The following is an 8,620-nucleotide window of genomic DNA, read 5'->3' as shown; positions in this document are numbered from 1 at the left end:
TACCATTCCTTCTGAAAGTATTCCAAACAATACAAAAAGAAGGAATACTCCATAACTTATTTTATGAGACCAACATCATCCTGATACCAAAACCTGGCAGAGACACAACAAAAAAAGAAAACTTAAGGCCAATATACATGATAAACATCTATGCAAAAATCTTCAATCAAATACTGGCAACCCAAATGCAACAGCACATAAAAAACGTATCCATCATGATCATCAAGTAGGCTTCATCCCCGGGATCAAGGCTAGTTCAACGTACACAAATCTATAAATGTAACCAATCACAAACACGAAACCAAAGCAAAAACCACATGACCATCTCAATAGATGCAGAGAAGGCCTTCAGCAAAATTCAACAGCCCTTTATGCTAAAAACTCTCAATAAACTAGGTATTGATGGAAAGTATCTAAAAATAATAAAAGCTATTTATGACAAACCCACAGCCAATATCATACTGAACTGGCAAAATCTGGAAACATTCCCTTTGAAAACTGACACTAGACAAGGATGCCCTCTCTCACCATTCTTATTCAATACAGTTTTGAAAGTTCTAGGCAGAGCAACCAGACATGAAAAAGAATAAAGGATATTCAATTAGAAAAACAGGAAGTCAAATTGTCTCTATTTGCAGTTGACATGACTGTATATTTAGAAGTTCCCATCATCTCAGCCCCAAATCTCCTTAAGTTGATAAGCAACTTCAGCTAATTCTCAGGCTACAAAATCAATATGCAGATATCACAAGCATTCCTATACACCAATAGCAGACAAACAGAGCCAAATCATGAGTGAACTCCCATTTACAATAGCTACAAAGAGAATAAAATGCCTAGGAATACAACTAACAAAGGATCCGAAGGACCCCTTCAAGAAGAACTACAAACTACTGCTCAAGGAAATAAGAGAGGACACAACAGATGAAAAAACATTCCACTCTCCTGGTTAGGAAGAATCAACGTGTTTGTTTATAGATTCAATGCTATCTCCGTTAAGCTACCATTGACATTCTTTACAGAACTGGGAAAAAAAACACTTTAAAATTCATATGGAACCAAAAGAGAATCCACATAGCCAAGACAATCCTAAACAAAAAGAACAAATCTGGAGGCATCACACTACCTGACTTCAAGGTATACTACTAGGCTACAGTAATCAAAGCAGCATGGTACTGGTACCAAAACAGAGATATAAAACTATGGAACAGAACAGAGGCCTTGAAAGTAATACCACACATCACAACCAGCTGATCTTTGACAAAACTGGCAAAAACAAGGAATGGGGAAAGGATTCTCTGTTTAATAAATGGTGTTGGGAAAACTGGCTCACCATATGCAGAAAGTTGAAACTGTACTCCTTCTTTACACCCTACACTGAAATTAACTTTAGATGAATTAAAGATTTAAACATAAGACCTAACACCATAAAAACTCTAGAGGTAAACCTAGGCAAAATCATGCAGGACATAGGCATAGGCAAGGACTTCATTACCAAAACACCAAAGGCAATGGCAACAAAAGCCAAAATAGACAAATGTGATATAATTAAACTTAAGAGTTTCTGCACAGCAAAAGAAACAATCATCAGAGTGAACAGAATGGGAAAAAAATTTTTGCACTCTACTCATCTGACAAAGGGCTAATATTCAGAATCTACAAAGAACTAAAGCAGATTTACAAGAAAAAAAAAAGTAACCCATTCAAAAGTAGGCAAAAGATATGAACACACACTTTTCAAAAGATGACATTTATGAGGCCAACAAACATATGAAAAAAATCCTCATCATCACTGGTCATTAGAGAAATGCAAATCAAAACCACATTGAGATACCATCTCATGCCAGTTAGAATGGTGATCATTAAAAAATCTGGAGACAACAGATGCTGGAGAGGATGTGGAGAAATAGGAACACTTTTACACTGTTGGTGGGAGTCTAAAGTAGTTCAACCATTGTGGAAGACAGTGTGGCAACTCCTCAAGGACCCAGAAATAGAAATTCCATTTGACCCAGCAATCCCATTACTGGATATGTACCCAAAGGATTATAAATCATTCTTTTATAAAGATACATGCACATGTATGTTCATTGTGGCACTGTTTACAATAGCAAAGACCTGCAACCAGCCCAAATGCCCATCAATGATAGACTGGACAAAGAAAATGTGGCATATATACACCCTGGAACACTATGCAGGCATAAGAAATGATGAGTTTGTGTCCTTTGTAGGTACACGGATGAATCTGGAAACCATCATTCTCAAAAAACTGACACAAGAACAGAAAACAAAATACCACATATTCTCTCTCATAGGTGGATGTTGAACAAAGATGATGATGGTGTGTTAAATCTAACCCATGTGTTCACATGGGCACAAGGAGAGGAACATCATACACTGGGTCTGCTGGGAGATGTGGAGGGACAGGGAGTGGAGAGGTAGGGGAAGGCTAACATTGGAAGAAATACTTTATGTAGGTGATGTGGGGGATGGAGACAACAAACCACCATGGCATGTGGGTACCTATGCAAAAACTCTGCAAGATTTGCACATGTACCTGAGAACTTAAAGTAGGAAGAAAAAAAAAAAAGTACAGCAGAAAAAAGAGGAAAAAGAAAAATAAACAGAAATATAAGAATAGAAAGATGGTAGAGCTCAATCTAACTATAACAATAGTCATATTAAATATAAATGGTCTATAAACATGAGAGTGTAGCTATCCCTTTGAGATAGTGATTTTATATCCTTTAAATGTGTACTCACAAGTGGGAATGTGGAATAATATAGTGGTTCTATTTTTGGTGAGCTTAGATCATGCCACTGCACTCCAGTCTGGGAGAGAAGAGCAAAACTCTGTCTCAAAAATAAATAAATAAATAAAGTCACACCTGAAATTAAGGTTGTTAATCAGCTGACCTTAAAATAAGAATAGTATCATGAGTTATCTGTGTGGTCCAGTGTAATCACAAGGGTGCTTAAATGTAGAAGAAAGAAACAGAAAAAGAGTAAGTATAAGAATGGTGCAATGAAACTTGAATGTCCATTGTTGCCTTTGGGGAAATAGTTTTACAAGCCAATGAACATAAGCAGCCCCTAGAAGCTAAAAAAACCTAAATGGATTATCCCCTAAAACTCCCCAAAAGAGTATGATTCTGATGGCTTTTTAATTTTATACCAGTAAGACTCATTGAAAATTTTTGACTCTCAGAACTGAGAAATAGTAAATTCGTATTGTTTACACTCACTAAATTTGTGGCAATTCTATTAACAATGGAAAATGAATACACAGGTTAGTACCAGGAAGTGCTGCTTTAACACAGTACCTAAAGACAAAGAAGCGACTTTTTAATTGGGCGGTGTGCAGAGGCTGGAAGAATTTTTAAGAGCATTATAGAATTAAAAGAAAGAGCAACAGTATCTCAAATAGAATTGAGAAATATACATACTAATGACTATGCTACTGAAGACTTGAATGTTAGGATGACAGAAGAGAATATATATGTATCTTCTTAGAAACTAAGTCATGATAAGCAGACTATATTGTAAGAAATATTTTCTTTGAACATACTCCTAGTGAGGGATTATATGGAAATCACAAATATGTTCATGGTAGCTGAAGAAATGGGGATCATTATTATATAGTGACAGAAAACAGAGCTGAATGATGCCCTGCAGTCATGTAAAACCAAACTTGCAAACAATGGACTTAGATATTTAGCTGAGAATATTTCCAGGCCAAATGTTGAAGGTACAGTCTGGATTCTACTTGCTGCTTCTCATTAAATGTGAAAAGAATGAAACTGATCGAGGGAAGAATTGGTAGCAAAAGGAAACCAGTATTTTGGAATGTTTGGATTACAAAAGGACCTAAAATTAGGAGATTCACTATCAGGAAAATATGCTCTGAAGAGAAAGTCAAGGGCATATCTGGAAAACTTTCTCAAAAGGATCAAAAGTTCAGAGTGTTAGTAACATGGAGGGCTCCGCGAAATTCTCTATGTGACTCAAGGATCTAGTTAGCTATCTCAGCAGAATCGAGGGATAGAAATGGGAGTACTCAGAAAAGATCTGTTCAGGGTTATCTAGTTTAATGGAGTGAATTTACAGGACATATACAAGATACCTACAGTAAAAATGGGGGGAAAGATGTAAACATACACTCCTTCAGATAAAACAAAAGAGGAAAATAAGTAGACAAAAACATGACATGAGTCACTAATCATTAGGAAAATACAAATGAATATCTAAATGATTTATCACTTTACTTCCATTGGAAACATTAAATTTAAAAATATTGCACATATTAAGTGTTGATGAGATATGTGGAAAATGGAACTCTCATATTCTATCGTGAAAGTAAATTGTTAAAACATATTAAAAAGTTGATTGTCAGCTTCTTAAAAAGTTAAATATGTATGTCTCATATGATCTAGCCCTTTCATTACTAGGGGCTTACATAAGAGAAAAAAAGTGTATTTTGATAAAAATGCACATGAATATTCATAAAAGCTTTATTTCTAATACCCAAAACTGAAAACATGCCTAGTGGCTTACACCTGTATTCTTATCAGTTTGGAAGGCCAAGTTGAGAGTATCTTTTGAGCTCAGGAGTTTGAAACCAGCCTGGGCAAGATGGTGAGATTTTCATCTCTATAAAAACAATACAAAACTTAGCTTGTGTGGTGGAGCATGCAAGGCAGGAGGAACACTTGAGCCTAGGAGTTCGAAGATGCAGTGAGTTGTGATTGTATTACTGAACCCCAGCTTGGTTGAGACTGTGAGACCTCATCTCTTAATAACAAAAACAAAACTGAAAACAGTCCTAATGTCTATCAGTGAATAAATGGATAAAGTGTGGTATATCCATACAGTGGAATACTACTTAGCAATCAAAATAAATTAACGTGATAACTTGGAAATATCTCAAAATAAACTATCCCAAGTGAGTAATCAGACAACAAGAGAGACTAAACTGTATTATTTAATTTAAACAGAATTGTTTAAAATGTAAACTAATGCATACGGACACAAAGCTGATTTGTATTGCCTCTGGGAATTAGAACAGGTAGATGCATAAAGAAGAGATAACAAAGATGAAGCAGCGTTATGAAACTTGTAGGTGCTGGTTGTAATCATTTTTTCATTTGCGTTAATGATTTAGTGGATATATACATATGTCAAATTGTATACTATAAAAATATGCAGTTAATTGTATTTCAGTTATATCTCAAGAAAGCTGTTAAAATTATCCAAAAAAAATTCTTGTTCCTAATAACTCAATCTCCTGAATCAGCTATCATTGTGTTTATTCGTTGATTACTTGGATTATTCAAGGTTATATTCTTTCTCTGTTCTCTGTGTGAAATGTTTTTCTCTAAGATAATTGCATGCTTTGCTCTCTCACTTTACTTAGGTCTTCTGGTCAAATGACACCTGCAACAAGAGCCTAACCCTGCACATTCTGTTATGTTTTAAAGGAAATTCTGAATAAATAACCTTCACTCATGAAAAGTATCTAGAATTTCTTTTTGAGTTTAGAGCTTGAACAAAGACACTGTGTCTACTATAGTGTAATAATATACTACTATTAATGCATTATTGTTAATTGACTCTACTAGCTCTCTGCAGTGCACTAACAGAATACCTATTAACTACCATATCAAAATTATTTACTTTATACTATTGACTTGATACTATTATATTCTTACTTAATATTATTTACTTGATATATTCTTAGTTTTTCTTTTTTTTTTTCCTTAGTTTTTCAAATAAGAAAACAAAGCCATAGAGAACCTAAATGAATTTTTCTAAAGCATGGGATTAGTATCAGCTAAAGATTGAACCCAGGTTGGTCTAACTTTAAAACCCAACATTTTAAATACTCTCATATATTTATCCTAGAACCAAGATACCTCATATTTAGACAATGAATTAAAAACAACTATTACTTGTTGTTTCTTTTAACCATTTTGCACTTTCTGGAAATTGGGAATATTTGTGGAATACATTTTAAAAACAAACTTCTTTTGTCTGCACTGAAGATCATATTCATTTTAAGAGAGAAAAGTGAACTAGAAAACTAAAAGGTTGTTAGAAAGAAGACATTATATGTTATGATCTTTTAAGAAAGGACTACCAGAGAAGTACATTGTTAACTGGAAAATGTAGTAAAGTGGTTCATTAATGACAGAGCAGGGACTGTATCACTCTGTCATTTAATTAGCAAAATGCTTACAAAGGTAGGAGTTACTCTGAGTGACTGAGTTCTTAACCTTTTTAAAGGCAGGGGACTCTAAGAACAAACTTTCAAAGGACCATTTCAGTTTCTTGCTTTGACTTTTTTTCTAATTGCACATAAAATAATTAAGCGTTTGAACTGTATAATTTTCCTTTAATTTTTAAAATTAAGATTGGCTTTCTGGATTCCCTAAAAGATTATGTTGATATGAGTAGAATATTTGCATTTTGTACTTGTGGGGAAGAGTTCTACTAGTGTTAGCTTTTCTGGAGATGGTTAGGGAGAGGGAATACAGTTATGTTTTCAAGTTAGGAATTGACAAAGACACAGACACAAACATATTAGAATTAAAAAGTTTAGGCTAAGAATTAGGGGGAGGAAAGATTTCCAATGGTCCAGAGTGCTGTTAACAAAAACATATGCAAAATACCTATACTTATACATTCTTATCAAATAGTTATTACACTGAGAATGTACCAATGATAAATTTATGCTTTATTTAAAGAAAATACACATACATACACAGGCAGGTACATTTTAAACACTGTAAGCTATTTCCCCAAATTAATACACATGTAATGGTCAACCTCTTCATTCATTCCAATATTTTTTCTCAATATTCATTGAGAACCTACTTGGTACCAGACACTATTCTAGTGTTTTACTTATCAATGATGCAAGGGGGCATAACACTCTGACTACAATTTTTTGCTTGTTTGCTTACATTGTTTTGGCTAGAAATAGTGATGTCTAATATTCGAACAGATACAAGTGGGTGCATATGTCAGTCTGATGTCATATATTTGACAGTGAGTCGTGGATGGTGCTCATGTTTATTCATGATATTCTTGTCACTACATTTTGTTGTTTATAAATGGAGCTGGCTGGACACACAATCTCTTCAAAGCTCAAGGGACCATATGTCCAGAATTCGAGACAATTTTATTTTGAAGAATATCTTTTGTGTTAACCTGCAAGAGCTAGTTGAAGGATTTTCTTTTTTTAAATTGTTTAATAGAACTTTACAATATGAACCACTCCCTATAAATGATTTAAGCCCTTTATGAATTCAACCTCATAATTTTAAGAGAAACCAGATTTGGATAAAGTTTTTAAAAATTAAGATAAAAATCCGATACTTTATTTACTTTCTTCCAGTTTTTATCCAATTACTTTTATCTAATAATATATACATTTTCTCCCTATCTTAAATTTTCAATTCTACTAGAATCCAATCTACTGTTATTGATTCTTTACAGCAGTTTCTAAGATGGCTCCCAATGATTCCTGCCTCCTGGTGTTCATGCCCTTGTGTATAAACTGAACTTAGTGAATTACTTATGAGAAATAGTACTGTAAAAGCAGTAGAATATCACACTTAAAAAACATGACTTCTTTCTAGTCCTCCCTAACCACATTCTGAAGGAAGACAAGTAACAGGGAAATTAAGATGGGCCCTAGCTACTAGTCAACAAGAAACTGAGGTTCACAGTTAACAGCCCATGAGAAACTGAATCCTGCAAACTGCCATGTGAAATATTAGAAGCCAATCCAAATCCATTTGAGCCTTGAGATGACTGCAATCCAAGCCAACACATTGATAATAGCCTCATGAGAGACCTTTAGCCAGCAGACCCACAACAGCTGTGCCCAGAATCCTGACATATAGACATGCTACAATAATAAAGGTTTGTTTCTGATTGCTAAGCTTTGACATTATTTCTTTTTTTTGCACAGCAATTGGTAATTGATATGATTTTCTATTTGCCACAGGAAATAGCACATTTAAGCTTCCATCTTCACCTAAAATACATGTGCTTTAACACAATATGGGGCTCTGATGATTATATAAGCATGTTCTTTTAAAGGTTATTGTTAAAAAATTTTGGAGCAATTTCCAATTTCACCTAAACATAAAAGGTTATACAAACACAGAAATAAAACTATCTCCTAAACATCGCTATTATAGTCGTTATTAGAATATTAGTCTTGTTATAATAAATAAATATAACAACAAGGAATATAATAAAATGTAAGGTTTATAGATGTATTTATTTTATTCTAGCTAGAGCGTAAGATAGTGACTTATTTATGTAATTATGCCACTGACTGGATGATATCTTGTTTACTTTATGCGAAAAGCTCTATGTACTAAGTATTATTGTTAGTTTAAATAACGCTAATTCCATACCAAAAGCTCCATTTCAAAGATGTTTCTGTGTCTATTTGCACTCTTTAATCTGCCAAACACTGCTAAATTTGTGCCCCATAAAACATTAAACCTCCTTCTTAGCTGTCTTAGTTGTTTGGCTGTGCAGTACCAGCATCTCTGAATTTGGTATTTGGTTAATAGCTCTATTACCTTTCATGCTGAGTCCAAAG

The sequence above is a fragment of the Saimiri boliviensis genome, chromosome 3 (assembly GCF_048565385.1).
Source record: "Saimiri boliviensis isolate mSaiBol1 chromosome 3, mSaiBol1.pri, whole genome shotgun sequence".
In the NCBI taxonomy this organism is placed as follows: domain Eukaryota; kingdom Metazoa; phylum Chordata; class Mammalia; order Primates; family Cebidae; genus Saimiri; species Saimiri boliviensis.
Note: the sequence above shows the minus strand (reverse complement) of the source record.